Source organism: Struthio camelus, chromosome 21 (assembly GCF_040807025.1).
Source record: "Struthio camelus isolate bStrCam1 chromosome 21, bStrCam1.hap1, whole genome shotgun sequence".
Classification (NCBI taxonomy): Eukaryota; Metazoa; Chordata; class Aves; order Struthioniformes; family Struthionidae; genus Struthio; species Struthio camelus.
The window spans coordinates 12,039,633-12,057,466 of NC_090962.1; the positions used below are offsets into that span (position 1 = coordinate 12,039,633).

A 17,834-nucleotide genomic window follows, 5' to 3' on the forward strand; every position below is an offset into this window, starting at 1 on the left:
CAAGGGCCATCTGGCCTTATCAGAAATGCATTTGGCAAACACTTCCATGAATGGCTAAGGTGTGGTGGCTCAGACATGGCAAGGAGACACCTTTGCCCATGCCTGTAAAAATCCAGCCATTGCAAAGTCACGAGCTTCCCAAAATGTCATCTCTTAAACACAAAAGATGGAGCTGTCAGAGTAAGTCTGTTTTACATAGCCAGAAAACCTAACTCAAGGTCTGTACTGGAGTATTGAGGGCTGATACAATGCTGTGATTTTCTGCATCATGTCCAGCTTTGATGTTTTGATAAAATCAGACAAAACTACATATTCCAATGTTTAGGAAACGTGGGTTGGAAAGCCTAAAGTCTTCTCCACACTGAGCCTAGGCTTGGGGAAAGTGTTAAGCTTGCAGGAAAGACGGTGCTGGGCAGCGTTTATCAAGCGATTTTGCAGCTAATGCTGAGATGATGCTTGCAGAAGAAATTATAACCCTCTACTCAGTAGGAGCAATGTGAATCAGCACCAGATTTAGAGCGCATACATTTAGGAGGCCGACTGCATTTGCAGGAATACCAGAAAGCATCCATTGCATGCAAAAGCAAGACCCAAACATGAATTCCAGCTTCCAGCTTCCCTCTCCCTGACCTCTCGGTTAACGTGCGATGGGCAGGGGAAATGATGAGTCCAGTTTTAGGGCTCTACCGCTCTCAATACAAAGCATCCTATGAACAAGATAGAAATTATATCTCTTTCTTCAGGCTTTGCTAGGACAGAGCCTGATTCCAGGCCATCAGTCTTATGCTGAAGATAAAATGTCAGTAATGCATTTTTTTAATGTGACCAGGACAGTCAGTACATCCAGGGGCAGCCGATTTAGCCTTTCCTCAGGACCTTTCTGAATTTCTGGGCATGTTCGGGATGCTGACCCCATGTTTCTGGCACCTCTGTTTCTCCACAAGGTTGGACTTCTCCAATCCCAGGTGGTAGACCCTTCTCTAAGCTGGGGATGGAGAAGAGCAGAGCATCACAGGAAAGGATGTCTCCACAGACTCAGGGTGCGGAGAAAGCGCTGACAACCTGCCTTTTCTCGGGACCTTTCACTTGATGCTTCCAATTTCCCTCTCTTGTTCCCCTTTCCTCCAACTTGCCTTGGCAACAGGTTCTTAATTATACATATGAGATTTTCCTGTCTAATTTTAGAGGGAAAGAGCCAGAAGAATTCCACATGTGCTACCCAGGCCTGCCATGGGCCCTGGCCAGAGATGAGGGTTGAGAGCATGCAGGCACTCCTCTGCAAGGAGTCACTTTGAGATGCTGATATATACAGCAGCATCCTCCACCCCTGCCATTACCCTCAACTGTGGGTATGGGGAAATCACGTATTTCCTTCAAATAGGAAGGAAATGTTGCTGCGCTCAAAGCTTGGGGCAGCAAGATGTTGCAGGAGGTAACCCAGAAGACAGAAAGCGAGCGCTCAGCCATTTGGCCAAAGCCCTAAATGTCATCCTGACCTTTGGCTCTGCTTGAGTTATGCTGATAAAAATCCCTACTTCTGAAAAGAACATGGAAATGCTTCTTTCATCCCTAGCAGACACACAATGCACCAGCAGCAGCTTGTCTCACCTCTGACCTTTGCAGAGATGGAAGAGAGAAGGGGATGCACAGGGAGGGCAGGAAATCAAAAGTACATGCAGCTAGCTAGAGGGATTCTGCCCTTCAGGCGCTGTCCTTGCTACAGCCGTATGGCTACAACCTCAGTACAGCTCTAGCAGCAAGACAAAGTCACTGCCAGGCCCAGGGTGGCTGAATACAGAAAGGCAGAAGAGTTCTTCATGTACCCATCCATCATTATCTCACCCACTGCAAACGCTCAACCAGGAGAGCCTTTAAATAGTCCAGATCTTCAGCCACCACACTACAGACCCAACAAACAGTGCTAGGTCCCATGGTCGAAACACGGATGGAGAGTAATTGGCTGTGACTGGAAGGACGCCATGTCCTGTTAATGCTCCTGATCACCAAAAAAAAACAAGCATCCTGCCACAAATCCCTTAAAGCATCTCTACCTTCTCCACATTCGCTACCTTGAACAAAAGTGAAGGAAGAAAGGGTCCCACATGAGCAAATCCATAACTTTCAGAGCCAAGCCTGAATGTACAAATGGAGAAATGGTTGCTGTTCAACCTGCTGAATAGGCTGCGAAGCACGTGAACTTCATTTTCCCATTAGTAAGCCAAAAAGTACCTCTGAATAGATATGCTACTTGCACCTCCTTCTAGCAGTAAATCATTTTCAGACTGTTGGTTGTTCATTACTCCTGGTTAGAGCCAGAGGTTTCCAGTTCACAGGAAATCAGCATTTCAAAATTTGGTTTTATTCCAAAAATAAAAAGCAAAAATAGTTCTTTTCAAATTTTCCCACTAAGGATAGCTCGGGAAAATAGCTAGTCCAAAAGTGTTGTAATTTCAGATTTATGAAATTTCTTTATAAACTGAATAATTGCTTACATAGTCCAATAATAGTGTTTATTTTTTCAAAGTTTCTCTCTTTTTCATTAAAACCCTGGAGACACTTTGATCTAAAAGGAAAGTAAGATTTTTCACATATTTCACGCTAGAAGCTGCATTTAATTGCTTTTAAAAAACCTTGAAATTGTTACTTTATCTTAACTATCAGTGACAGTGGCATGTAGTGAGTATATTATATAAACAGCAGTGACCATCAGGTAAAAAAAGAAATACTCTATAACAGTATAAATAATTCTCCAAACAAAAATAATATTTGAACCATTTTGAAAAGTCTGTTATTCAATTCAATGAAAACTTGGTGCAACAGAAATTTTGTACCCAGCATGCTCCTTCAGAGCGTGTTCCCCATAGCTCTTTCCATTGTTCCCTATCCTCAGCTGAAGAATTGCACACACCACCTCGGAGCTGATGTTTCTACCTGAGCCAGCCTGATGACTTTTCACACAAGACGACAAGGGGTAGAAGAAATCTACTTGTTTCAAGTAGGTTATTCCAATGGTCAATTATCTTCTCATAAAAAAGATCTTCCATTCCTGTCAGTCTGAATTCACGTTTTTCAGCTGCCAGCTATTAGATTTCATTTTATTTTCATGAAGACGCTGCTATCCAAGCTCTCTTTTCCCTGTTGATGTTTAAGGCTTGCAAATGAATCATCTCTCGGCCTTCACCAAGATAATAAAATAAACTGAGTTTCCTTTCTATTTCACCCTAAAATAGGTCCCTTTCTCCTATTTATTAACCTTCTTTTTGTAGGGTAGATCCCAAGACTGCTCTCCTCAGTGCCCACAGCTATAACATCCCTTCGTGCCCCATCTTGCACAGCTTTTCTAGTAAATTATTGTCCTGGCTAAAATCCAGGAAACATTCAGAGATTGGTTGATATGCTAGCACTTAGCAGCAGTTGCCTGAATTCCAGAAAGTTACGGATAACTGGTGCCCATGAGTCAGAGCAAACCTGGTTAGCTGCACTGACTGCACATGTGTTGTGAAGCCAGGTTGGGTTTTGATGGTGGTGGTGGGTTTGCTCCACCATCAAATGATGGCTGATCTCAAAACACGCTATGATGCATTACTGCCTACGTAACGGTTTGCCACAGAGTTATCTTGCTTGTATACTTGGCCAAGAGCATCTCACACCCTTCACCTGAGCTCAGAGAGGCCATGTGACCCCCAGGAAAGCTCACTGTCTCACCTCTGAGAAGTTATTATTTCTAGAAAAAGTAAGCATATTAATTCACACATTTCTTCAGAAAGCTACATCGGGAGTGAGGTCCAATGAAGAATGTATTCCTCAGCTGCAGGGGCTCCTCTCTGCCTCTTTCACAGGTTCAGATCTGCTCAAGTGTCCAAACCAAGAGGCTATGGTGGGCAGACTGCACTGGGAAGACTATCCCATCCTACAAATGGCAGCACTGAGTTCAAACTAGCGATCAATAAAATCAGGAAGGTTTAACAAAGTGACACAAGACCTTGCTTCCCACTCAGCTGCTCAAAAGAAAGGCTGAGATTCCCCCAGGGTCTATTTTTCCTTCAACTGGATGAGGTTTTATTGCTGCAGGGGCATTGAGGAAGTTCATCAAAGAGGATTTTGAAAGGTGATTGATTGCAGTCTGTAAGGATCTATGCTGGGAGAAAGTAGCAGCAAACAGAGGACTCCTTAGCCCATAAGGGAAACTGCAGCTATATATGCTTTGCCTGGAAGTTAAACCCAGTAACTGAAAGATAATTGTAAGATACAATTTTTAGCAGGGAAAATCACCCCTGAATCACCCCTGAAGAGCAATTGCCAAGACATGCAGATCTTGTACCATTCAGATCCCTTCCCATCCTGGGTGAGCCAGGAGCTGGATAAGCACGTGCTGCAGGAGCATGTGCTGGGTAGGAAGTCACCCTGGTACCTTCCGGCCCATCAAGGTGTGATAATCTAGGAGGCACACATGTTCGCATCACTGACGTCTCTGGGTATATGGGTTACTCTCCCCCAGTCCCCAAGAAGTCAGTCATACAAAGACTTGCTACAGGCCCACATCAGGTGACATAAACCTCAAAGAATGGGAAACCACCACCCTCAAGAGACAACTCCTTCACCTGCAGTTGTCCCAGCGGTGCTCTCCCCTCCATTTCCAGCCCCTTGCAATTTCTGCACTAGCAATAATGCAGGATGGACTGCCAGGCCCACATCTCACTAAGCAGGTCTCCATTTCCCACCTGCAGGCTGACCCCGTGCTCAGACCCTGCTGCAGACACTCAACAGGATGAGCTCCTTCACCTGTAGACCACGATGATAGCCCAACTTCTGCATCAGCTGCACTGAGCCTGACTGTTAGCACCCTGTAAACTAGGGAGGGGGGATGTTGCCTGCTGCAGCCAGCATTTCTCAAAACAAGCTCATCAGCTTGGCTCACTGTCACCAGCTGATGTTGCCTTCCTGCCAGTTTGGCAGCTCTGATGCCACATGAATCCCAGGGTGGGTGCTGGTTGTGGGGAGATGTCTTGGCAGGTTTGGACACACGTGGAGCCCGTAAGGACACCCCTGGCATCCTGGACAGAGTAACCCTCTGGCAATGACATCAACGAGCACGGAGCAAAGCCCCGGGGGAGTGGCAAGACTGGGTGTCTGGCCACCAGCCCATCTCTGGTGGCTGGCGATAGCTGCAGCTCAGTGAGATGCTCTCGCCGGAGCAGCATTTTCTCAATATTGTTGTTTGCGTTATTCCCTCCCGTGTGTTTATCTGCAGATTCACATGCTACCCACAGCATTATAAATAAATCTGCAGCTGCTCGAAACTAGCAGACACAACTCTGGCCTCCTTCCCACTAGAAACCACGCTGCTCCCCACGGGACAGTTAGGAGATAAGTGCCTGTCCTTTTCACTTTGAAGATGCTTTCAATAAGCAACTTTCTGCCAGCGCTGGGGCCTGTCGCTGGCATGGTCGACCGGGGGAGGCACTGCTGCTCGCTATAAGAGCACACGGGGGTCTGCAGCCTCTTTGCCACGCACTCAGCTCCAGCTCAGAACACTTTAATTCGAAAGGTAGGTCACGGCCACCATGCTGCACCCTCCAGATGCTCACAGTTACGCTAAAACACAGATCATCAGCAGTGTCAATAACATGGGAAAGGCGCTCCTGCATTTCTGCATGAGCTTCTTGCTTCTCAGCCACAAGTGAAATGAATATGGGGATCTCAGCTGCACCAGCTTTTCCCATGTAGCCAAGTCAGGACTAAGATTGGTGGGTAAGAAAGTTTGGGATCACATCAGGCGCTTGCAGCGATCTGGGACATGAGCATGGGATACCCAGGACTGGGCATGGAGAGTGACAGGAGCAAGGGACAAAGATGAAGAGGCTGGAGGGGCAAAGGATTAACAGAGGATCTGTGCACAGTGCAGACGCACTTCTCTGTGTCCGTAAAAATAACTTCCGTGGAGTTTTGCCAATTTAGACCCACTGAGCATCTGGCCCTGAGCATCTCAGAAGTCCTGGCAAATCCTTCACATTCACAGGCTCCAAATTGAGCCAGATAAAGAAACAGCTGGACAAATAAATAGCCCCACAGATAGTTGGATCCTCCACCCTCATTTTTCCACCCACAACTTTTTCCTTTCTCCTTCCACTTCTCACACCAGCTCCTCCCTCAGGGTAGGAAACTTGCCAGTATTTAATCCTGGTACAATATTATTAACTCAGGGAATCGGCTTCCAGGTTGACCCAGGATCATGTTAGCTGTGGCTGGTGCTGGATGTGCAAAGTAGGCAAGAAGATGCCCAGGCTTCTCTGATTCAGCAATGGTGCTTGGAGTAAGGTCATCCCAAGCCAAACAAAGCACACATAGGGGAGACTTTACTGCGTCAACCTCTCCCAGAATCGGGCTTGGAAACCCAGCTAATGCACCCCATCAAATTAATCCATGCCAGAGTGATACTGGAAGAGCAGGGCGTGACCCTCATGAGGGGTATGACTTAGCAAGCAGAGCACCCAGATGGAGCAAGATCAGGACCTGTCACATGTCCACACCATTGGGGATCTTCCAGCTTGGGACAAACAATTCTGCACAAGCGCATGTGCTCATGAAACAGCATTTCCAGCCTGGCCTCAGGCGCAGCCACCACATCCCTGTGCAGGAGGGGCAGCTAATGAGAAATCCGTCTGTCCCCCACCCCAAGGAGCCTTTGCTGCAGATCTATTTATCCCTCCAGCAGTTGAAAGACCCCTCTCTGCCTCCTGCACTTTACTGGAGCCTTATTACAATATTTTTGCCAGCAAGAGCTAAGAGGGTCTGAGCAAACCCACTGGCCTTTTGCTGCAGCACCAAGCTTTGCTTTGCCTGGCCGATGGCCAGCGGAACAAACTGAAACCCAATCCCCCCCCAGCCAACCCGCTGGCGTGGTAACAGCACACTGCATTGTAAACTGGCGGCTACAGGATATTTTGAATACTTCACTCAGGGATCCACTTAAACTCCAAGAGGGAGAGTGATTGATAGGGAGCGAGAAGAGGCAATGACTGATCAGGGATGGGAACAGCTCCTATCCTGCCCCATACCCACAGCACCAAATGCCACCCCACGCGCTGCGCTGGTAGTGCCAGCGGTCCAAGTGCTGTAAGGTACCCAGGAGTAAGCAGGTACCTGGTCCTTCAACCCCCCTCTCTGCAAAGTTAGGTTCAGCCAGCCTGCAAGTGAAGAGAAAAAGTGAAGTCCAGCACCAGCACCATCCAAAGGGATGCAGAAGCCAGCCACAAAGTCACCAGGGGAGCATAGAGACAGGAGTCTGGCAGGCTCTGGGTGTGCATCCAGGAGCAATGTTGTGCTGGGCACCTTGGCTCCTGGCCCTTGCTACACCTTCATGCTGGAGATGTTCAGAGACAGAGGCCCGGGGACTGTGTGTAAACCCCCATCAAAAGGCATTACCCTCCTTCAAGGCTAAGGAAAGCAGGGCTTGGAGAACAGACTGGCTTTGCTTGCGGGCACACTGCACTCCAGTGAAAGAACTGGGAGCTAGTACCAAGCACAGCCACAACCCAAATTCAGTGCATTGGGAGAAAAAACTCTAACTCAGTGAGCGCCAGGACAGGCAGGGGCAAAGGAGCTGAGCCTGCCTGCTCTCCATATATTGGAAAAGCTATCCAGGTAGGATGCCAAAGAGCCTCTCCTCCCCATCTTCCACACATACAAATACTCAGGCAGGCACCGCCCTATGAAGCACTGCAGCTTGCAGAAGGGACGGGAGATGCCATCTCTGTTATTACTCTACCCAAGACACTGCCAAGCATCTCAGTATCTTTCTGGCTACCACCATTAGAAGAGGCCAGTCTGTAGTTTCAGACCCTCGGGCGCTGGGAACAAAGGCAGAAATTCCAGCTCTAATTGAGAAATCGGAGCTCAAACCTCAGGAATCTGATGCCGTGGCCGACTTTTTACCCAGTGGGAAAGTAACACACAATTTATCTGACTTATAGAGCACTCCAGGACTTCCCTGCTTTCCCTGCGCTGTCCTTCCAGAGCATGTAGGAAATCACTGCAGGGAGGAGAGGGGAGGGGAGGGGAGGGGAGGGGAGGGGATGGGATGGGATGGGAGGGGATGGGATGGGATGGGATGGGATGGAAGGAAGGTGCTGGAGACGGGGATTCTGCCTCCCTCCCCTGTATCAAACCCCAGATACATCAAACAGTTGCTCCTCAGCCCGTCGCAAGTGGCAGAAAAGTGGCAGCTCTGCCTGTGCTGCCTGGGACAGGCTCCTCCAGTGGCTGCAATGGTGCAGCAGAGGCATGCTGGCCATGAGGTGCATGCACTTAACCCCCCTCCTCCTCCTCTGCTGGAGTTGTTTTAAAATCACTAACCAGTGCAGGCATTGCCATGCATGGCACTGGTTTCTCCATTGCTGGAAAGCTTAAAACCAAGGGGGACAGTTCCCTCAAGCAGCAGCTCAGATGCAAAGAGGGGTCAGACCCAACTCTACAGCTTCAGGGGCCTCAAAAGTCATCCAAGGACATGGCCTGGTTTCTAAGCACCCAACTGACCAGCAACACGTCTGGATGCTGTCACTAATGCTGCCATGTAGACAAGTGCTTTCTGGAGAGCTAAGGATTGCCTGTCTCATCTGCCTGGTCGGGAGGGATATGGCCCAGCTCCAGCTTTCTGGGAGAACTGAGAGAGGCTGAAGCTCTGCAGGAATTCAGATTTGGAGATTTTTTGGTTTGTTGAAGGAACAGATGAAGCTGGATGTAAGGAGGACTGTACTTAGTCCAGCTGCCACAACCTTGCCTAAGTCATCGCATCCTATTTTGTCCTTGTTTCCCAGCTCCACCTGCCCCAGCGATCAGTAGAAATCTGATTAAACCCAACAGACACCCCATAAAACTGCTCTGGCAGCACCAGGGATCCACAGATCTTGCTGGAGGCATCCTCCCCAAAAGGAGCTGGGATTTGTAGGTGGTCTGAGTTCAGCTGAGGGCAGGCTGCTGAGAAGAGACAATGCAGATGCTAAATGCCAGCGAGCAGGGGCCCTCCTGCTGCTCCCGGGAATGCAGTAGCCACACAGAGAAGATACAGATGCAAACATTTAACAGCCATTGCTACTATCAGCATGAATGACGCCGGGCTCTCTGCAGTTGCACCAACCGCTTTGTCTCCAAGACACCTTGTGGAAAGGAGTTCCAGAGGTTAAATAAGCATCGTCCTCCTCCGCACCCAGCCTCAGAGAGAGCCTCTTTCAAGAGAGGCCCAATGAAGACTGAATGCCCCACTGAGCCGATTCCCCAGAAAGCCAGAACTGGGCCATATCCCTCCTGATAGCCTCCAGGTTCATCGTTCCTGGGCTCCAGAGAGATGTTCCAGGAGGCAGGAAAACTTGTCCTCCCCGTGCCTGCGGGCACTTTCTGCAGTGCAGCTGTAAACCATGTGTGCGACATCTCCCACTTCCCTGCCAGCATGTGTGGCTGCTCGAGACGCTGGATTATAGCAGTGCTGCAGGATCCCACCAAAGGGAAAGGTGGGAGGGGCCTGCCGAGCACAGGGCTGGGGGCACCAGGTCCCACGTTGACTTGGCAGGCATTGCAAGGGACTTTGGGGAAAGAGGAAAAAAAGAAATGACAAAAGCAATTGCTTGTGCTGTAGTCCTCCCCATACATGCCCTTTCCCAGGGCGAGCAAAGCCTAAGAGATGGATATGCCCAAACAGCCCTGCAGCTCCAGGTAGGGCTGAGAGAGGAGCCCAGGCAGCCTGGCCTCACCCAGGCCTGTCTAAATGCCGAGCTCAGCACTCCCAAAGCATGCAGATGCTTCAGCCTCAAAGTTGCTGGCAGCTTCCACAACAAGCTGTCCTGGTCCGGCCATTAGCGTGTCACCTCTGACATGAGACCTGTGCCCGGCTAGGGCGGACTCCATGTGGATGGACACACGGCTCCTCCATCAAGCTCTGCCTACCCATCCCAGTTTAGCCCACCCACTAGGCTGGGCTGTCACATTCACAGCTGGAGTGGCCAAACCCGGAGCCACTAGTAGTCCTGCTCCTTCCCATCAGCACGCAACTGCAGGTGCCCCGCTGGCTCCAGTCAAGGAGCGCGTGACTGGCTCTTGCATGACATCCAGCCCTTTTCCCCACTAACCCCTCCACGTCTGATGCATTATATGTTGAGAGGACCAGGAGGAGCAACATTGCCAAGCCTAGAACAAGCCCAAGGAATTGATTTTGGCCAGCTCTGATTCCCCTTCCAATAGGACTGTGCCTGTGGCCACACCAACCCACCCAGAGCAGGGCATCGTGCGCAGCTCAGGTGTGCGAAGCAAGTCCCGCTTCCCAGCGCTGCTGGCGCTAAATGAGGTTTTGTCACCCTGCCTGGTGGTGCAGCCTGGAAGCAACTTGTTCCCAGCAGGCTCCAGAGCCCTGCTCAGCATCCCAATTGAGCTATCCTTAATGGGCTTCAATTTTAATTTGCTTTTATTGGAAAACGCAGATGGCGACCACCTTCCCCCCCTCCCGAACATACATGGGGTAATAACGTTTACAGGGGAAAGATATTATCTGCAAATACAGCCAAATCTCCTGCAAAACCCCACCGCCACGCAGTGACGTGCAGCTGCAGCGCACGGCTCAGCGTCTGGCTTGTAAAGGCAGGGCCACACAGAGCACAGGTACTCTGGCGGTGAGGGGAGCTGGGAAGCAGGACCAGGGCTCACTGAAAGAGCAATGAAGACCAAGCCAGGCTAGTCCTGATGTGTCCAAGCACTAGTAGTGTCAGAAGATTAACCCAGCTAACTTCTCTCATGACCAGGTCTTGCAAAACATCGTTCAGAGCTGCCTGGGGTGGAGGGGTGCCAGCGGGGTGATGCCATCCATCTGTCTCCCGTCAATGGTCTCTGCAAAGCTGCTACCCAAAGCTGGGAAGCTGCACCAGCATATCTATCCCCCAGTCTCTGCAGCCATCTCAATACAGTGGGTGGCAGCAGGAGACGAGAAAAGTGGGGCTTTCTCCATCACACAGGAGAATGAATCTCTTCCTGCACGCCCAGGTGGCGTGTGGTTAACAGGGCAGATGCTTCGCAATGCCACCATCCTTCCCCGCACTGCTCCTTTCTGGCCCAAGGACACCAGGGATAGGGAGGCTCCCAGCAGCTTTTAAGAATGAGCAAGTCATCAGGCAGCCCTTGGCTGGTGTCATATTTGCCTCAGCACTCAAACGCCAGTGCCTGTGGATGCTCGCTTTTCCTAGGCACCGCTGGCCCTTCTGCAAAAAGCCCCCATTTCAGCATGAGAAGCAGGGCATGGGCTTTCACGTGCCCTTTGCCGAAAGCATGTGGCTGAAACCAAGACAACAGATTCTCCCCTGTTCTCCAACATTTGCATTTGGCTCTGTGCATTTACCTGACAGCCAAGTATTTCTGCTTTTCACTGTTTTTACTGACAGTCTGTAAATTTGCTTCTGGTTGGCAGCTCCAAGCAGGAACGACTTCTGAGGAATTGCAAAGCCAGCTGCAAGCTTGTCTTTACAGACACTAAGGCTTTTTCCATGTGGAGAGGTACCCTGTGCCCCATGGCTGGCCTTGGCCAGACTCTGGACTTGACTTGGCCTCTGGACTGGACTCCCAGCTTGTAGGAAGACTCTCTGGGACTGATGCTGGAAATCCCAAAATGCCCAAAAAGGAGCTCAAAGAGTACTCCCCAATAAGACTCCCAGGCTGACTTATTTCTGCAAGCTCTCCCACATATGCTTTAAGGCCAGAGTCGGAGGCAACATCCTTTCCATGATCCATTTGGTGTCTTTGGGGGTGAGCGCGCAGTCACGCTAGAAATGTGAACCCTGCATCTCTGCTGGGCCCACTACTGTAGATAAAACTATGGTGGAGATGGCAGTTGTTAGCGACGGGTATTTTTAGAGAGCTGCAAATGTTTCCTCCCTTGGGAAAGCTGCATCTTCAATACCTCACCATTGAGAGGGCTTCCTCTTTCATGCATGAGTAATTCATTACACACTAATATAGCCTCCCTTGTCAGCAGGTTGAACCAAGGGGCCGCACAGACGGCGCTAGGCTCTTACCCTCTCGGCTCCGTCATGGCATCGCTGGCCCAGCAGAGCTGCCTCACCACAACAGCGCTGCCCAGTGAGGAGGAAACAGCCATCCTTACTCTGCAGCATGTATCAGGAAATGTCAGAGTATACTAGGACAGCTGGCAGCGCCCTGGGAGTGGAGAGCCAGAGCTGCCTCTGAATTTCTCCTGCTAAGTAACGCTTAGCTAAAACGCATGGTGTCCTGGCCCCAGCTTAGAAAAGGAGTATCACTCCCTTCTGCATCCTCCTCACACATGGGTGTCAAAATCAGCACCCCACACATGAACAGGCAGAGGATTGTACCACATGTGCCAAGGAAACAGGCAAGTGGCAGAGAGCAGGCTCTTCCCATGCACAGCAATGCAGGAAGGATTGGGAGAGGTGAATCAGCTCAACATGTTTAAATTACGGTAACGGTATAGATGACACCTGTCCATTGGCACCACAAGGGTGTGAACGCCAAGAACCATCCCAGCAGACAGAGACATGCTACCCACAGTCATATGTGAAAGCCCTCCTTGCACCAGCCGACTACACGCGATCAAGTTCTCTTGCTCTTCAGTCCTTGCTAGTTCCAGCAAAGCCAAACCTGCATGCAGCATCCTGATGCCACTCAGCTGCAACAAGCAGTGGGAAACACAGGATATGGGTCCTGCAGGTGCATCCATCAGGTCCTTTCTGCTCTGTCGGACACTAGCCCAGGCCATCTGGTCTCAGAGCTAGGAGTGTACTTGGAGAGGATAAACCAGAGTTGCAGGCAGTCATCAGGGTATGGGAGATGCGTAATAGCATGCACCCAGGAACCTCAGTAAAACTGCATGAGGTCAGGCACTTTGGATATGACTCCTGGGACACGGATCTGTTTGGAGAGTTTCCGTCGGCTGCCCTTGAAACACTAAGGAAAAGGTCCTGCTCTTCCCGCACCGGCTGCTGAGCTGGGAAACAGTGCTCCTGCTCCAATAGCTGCCGTGCAATGACCCTGGGCTCCAGCGGCATGTCAGCTGCATGGACAGGACATGCTGGCAAAAGGAGACACCTCAAGCAGTGCTGAGGACACCAGCAGTGCTAGGAGGAGGCAGAGAAGTGGGGAGTGTGATTCGGTTTCTCCAGTGGTTACCAGCTGGACCAGCATAGGGCTGGTCCAAGGCTGTCAAAGAGAAAGCTGGAGTGAGACCAGGCATCCCCTCACCCTGGGAAGGGAAAGCGGAGGCATCCAGAACTGCAGCACTGTTTTTACCATGGCACCTGCCTTGGGTGCAAATTCCCAAGGGCCAGCTTTTCCCCATGCTAGGAAATCCAGTTGGTTGGGATGAGAGTTAGCAAGAAGAGAAAACCCCCTGCTGCAGCTGACCCTGAGCCAAAAGGTTTAGGAGGACCACAACACTTGGTGACATCATGCTAAGTCTGCTCGTACCAAAACTGCAAACTGTTCCAAAAGGCAGCCCTACGCTGGAGCAAAAACCAGAGCGTCACTGGTGTTACTGGGACCCAGCTCAAGGGGGCGAAGTCTCTGGATATACGGAGGATAAAATGCCACACTGGAGCTGCCACAACCCACATGGTCTGCAGTGAGGATCTGGGGAACTGGGGACCAGCACGCAAGCAGGGAAAGCCCACACTCAGACATTTCTGCAGGTCTGCAAATCAGCTGGAGAAGAAGTCAAAAATCCACAAGACACCTCTGCCTGATACAAGCGAGGACTCTTAGCACGAAGACAGCAGAAAACACATGCCGGGGTCTCAAGCTGCCCCTAGAAAATATTCTTGGCCATCCTAATACTTGTGGAGACTCACTTCCAACATAAAATTATTACAATCAATGTGGGTAATCACAGAGCAGATCTCATTTTGACAGCTGAAGATGAACAGATCAATGAACCAAAGATGAGCAGTTGTCTAGGTACAAACAAACATAATCTGATTACACATATGTGGAAACAGATTTTAGCACCCACCAATAAGAAACACACTCGGAGGTGTAAAGGGGGCAATTTCCAAAAGTTGAAAGGGATTATTAGAAAAATTGATTAGGGTAAAAACATAAACAAAAATAATGAAAAGTAATTAGAGCTAGCTTAAGAAGGTTTTGCCAAAATCTCATAAATCTGCAATCATAAAAGAAGGCAACTTTAGTGAAAAAATTGTCTTGGCTTTGCATAAAAGAAAAAACTGCAGTAAAAATAAACATATTGTATAAATTAAAAAAGGGGGAAGTTGGCAGCAGTAAATTAGCAGTTATAAAATGCAGACAGTTGCTAAAGGAAGTTAATGTATCAATGAAAAATCTACTGCCAGCAAACATAAAGCAGAAAAAGAGTGATTTTTTAACTACATCAAAAGCAAACAAAATCAAAGCCATGGAAGGGCTAGTTCACAGGGATGCTCAAGTGTAAAAAGTCACACAAGAAAGTCAGAAGTTTCTGATGCGTCTTACTGTCTGTACTTAGAAAGACATTAGAAGAGGCATCACCACCCCAGAGACTGCAGGATTTCTCCTGTCTTACAGCAGCTTCTTCAACCTTGACAGTTCATGCTAAACACTGAGGCCTTTGTGATCACAGATACGGCATGCGAGGGATGCCCAGCCACTACAGCCCGGCACAACCCTGCCAGTAGGCAGGTAATTATGTTTGAAAATAACTTTTCTCCAAGCAATTTAAAGGGAATTGGCCTAGAGGCTTCCTGAGCCACTCCAACCTCTTTTGGCAGTGCTTTTCAGCCTCTTTATCCAAACAGTGGCAAACTCCATGGTCTCACCCAGCTTCTTCTTTGAAGAGGGTGTATTTTGACACTGCAAGGAAGCACAAAGCTGGGAGCAAAGAATGGAAGCAGTGCTTATAGGTTGGGGCTCGGCTGTACACTGGGATGAGCAATGCCCAGGGACCTCTGACCACTGTTGATGCACGTGAGATGATGTCCATCACCCTGGGCACCTGCACAAGCCAGTTCACAGAGCCATGCTCAGGAGAGATGGAGGTAGACCTGCGTTTTGTTTTTTTGGATAGCGGTGTGATCCACAGGGCAGTTATTTGCTATCAAGCACAGAGTAGCTCCTTAGTGGAGTCCCTAAAGATCTGCAGGGAGAGGACAGCACATAGGGTTGACAGCTCTCCTGTCCCATTCAGATTATTTTTGCTATAGAAAAGCTGGGCATTGAGGCAGGGAGGCTGCAGGACTAGGATCTAAAAAGATTTCACAGCATCCCAGCAGAAAGGAGTTCCAGGGTCTCCAGCCTAACCTTGTCCCTCACTCTAGATCGGGGCTTTGCCTAGTTGACTCTGACAGACCTCAAGGGATAGAAATGACCCAGCTCTCTGGGGACCTGCTGCAAAGCGATATGGAGATTTCCAGTGATTCAGCAACTGCTGCACACCCTTCCCAGGCCAGGAGGAAGTAGAAAGCACATAGCTCCTGGCTCCCTGAGCACGGCCTGCTCCCCAAACCCCGGGAAAAGCAGCAAGCCCTCGGCTCTGCAAAAGCCACGGCAGTCACCAGGGCAACTAAGCCAACATCTTGGCATGAGACGAGTCAAACTGGAACAGCCTAGCAGCAGCATACCAGCGAGACGCCCGGGGCTTTAGCTGAGCAGCCGGGAAGTAGGACAATACGGTAAACGTCTGGGGAGGGAGAATCCAGAGCCGAGTACATCGCAGGCCAAAAATAAGGGCCAGCGTAGCTCAGCCCCCCCCCCCCCCCCTCGCTGTCACTTCCTCGCTCGGCACCTCGGTCGCTTTGTCTGTCAAGTGGGTGCAGCAACAGCACCCGCCATCTCTAACAAGCTTTAAGGATAAGAGCAGCTGAAGGTATTAGTGCAGATATTGGCTAGAATTAGCTAAGAGTCAAATCCAGCTTGGGAAGACAGCAGGGTGCTGAGTGAGAAGCAGCCGCATCTCTTCAGCGGGCTGGAATGAGGTTTGCCAGCTCAGCTCGGCACAAAGGGAGACAGCCTTGTCGCGAATAAAAGCCTCCTGCATTTATCTCTGCGCTGCCTAGCTCTTCCTCTCGTGCAAGGAGGCGGTATCACTCTCTTCCCGTGGCTGGCAGGTAAACTGAGGCACAGAGCCCTGCTCACCACCTGCATCAGGATGCACCCAGAAGGCAGCCGCTTCGGAGGAAATCAGTGAGCATAAAGCACTTTGACCCCTGCAATGAATCCCCTGGGGAACCAGACACCACAAGGCTTTGGAGAACATAGCACAGCACCAAAAAAAAAAAAAAAAAAAACCAGAGGGGCCAGGAAAGCTGTGGGATGGGCAGGACCAAAGGAACAGTGACACTGGGAACATTTAGAGACTCGGTCTTGGCTTCATGCTGATTGACTCCCCACGGTACCTTCCAGCCTATATGACAGTGGGGTGAGCCAGCCAAAACTCCCCTTGCTAACTCAAAGACAAAAGCAAAACACACCGACAGGCACTTGCAAATCCTGCAGCAAAGAAGCGCCCTCAGGACAGGCTGTATCTGCACCCTTTTCCTAGTGCTACAGACCTCTTGTGCTCCTTGCAGGGGTGCATGATGGGGACTGTGGAGGATCCACGGGCCTGTATCCCCCACTCCCTCTCCAAATGCAAAACCAGAGAAGAAAGCAGTATCACTCGCTCAGAGCACCAAGAGATGTGAGGACAAACACCTAGAGCTTTGCGATGTTTAGCACTTGCTGACGAGCCTCGCAAAAGCACACGCTTCCAAAATTTAACGCACAGGGCGACCGAGGCATTAACTGACAACCTCCTCGGACTTTATGCAGGAAATCAGGTAGAGAGTCTTGTGCAGCGAATACACCATCCCCCAAATTCCCTACTCAGCATGAAGCAGACCTTATAAATCAATGTCTGCAGGAGGAAGACACATGAGGGAACAGCAAGTTCAGCCTTCCCTTGCTGTTGAGCTCCAGATGATCCTGGAATCCCACAGATGTGATGGGAAGGGATCTCTGGAGGGCTCCAGTCCAACGTCCTGCTCAGTGAGGAGCTATCACCCACATAATACACTTGAGCACCAGGCCCTTCCCTGGAGACGTGCCCAGACCCCCAGGAGCACTAAAGGAGGAAGACGCCGCTCTTCTCCCACTTCTCAATATTGTATTCGGTCCTCCACCGTCACAGCACCCCTCTACCTGCCCACCTGCAAAGACCTGGCAAGAGACGCAGCTGCTCTGGGGCAGCCTCGCAGGTCGTACTGCTGCCATGCCACCACCATGGTGCTGCGAGAAACCACCAGGGACGTAACTGTCCTGCGTCACTCCCTGGAGCAGAGAGGCTACCAGGTCTGGGAATTTACAGAGTGCAATACACTTCTGTGGGCACATGCATAGTCTAGGCTAAGGGTGGCCTCGCAGACAGCCTCAAGACCAGACTTGCCTGCAAGGCAGGGCGCGAGCTTGCAAACAGAGCTTTGTGCGTGGCCAGAGCATCTCCTCCAGAGCACCCGGGACCCCGTCGTGCCTCAGCATGCATTGGGGAGGCACCTCCCAGCCATCTCCGACTACCTGTGCCACGGACCGCCAGGCCAGACACAGCGGCTGTAGAGGCATCGCAGAGGTCACCGCAGTACAGATGCAGCCCTCTGGACGGGTATCCCGAGGGCGGGCTGCTTCAAAATCGGCCGCTGTGCTCGAGGAGAGGGCAAATGCATCAGAGCTCTGCAGCGGCTCCTCCGAAGGGGGAAGCTGGAGCAAAGCCAGCTGATTTGATCTCGGTGGGTGTGGAGGCTGCCGTCAGGAGAGGTGTCCGACATCTCGCCCTGCGCGGGAGTTGCATACTTCCAGCTTTC

At 50.5% G+C, this 17,834-nt stretch overlaps 1 protein-coding gene across 4 annotated transcripts in view; it reads right to left on the reverse strand.

The window, feature by feature from the left end:
- The window catches only part of EPHB2 (EPH receptor B2), a 150,436-nt gene that overhangs the window by 104,727 nt on the left and 27,875 nt on the right, over window positions 1-17,834 (reverse strand). The gene's annotated exons all lie outside the window — the stretch shown is intronic.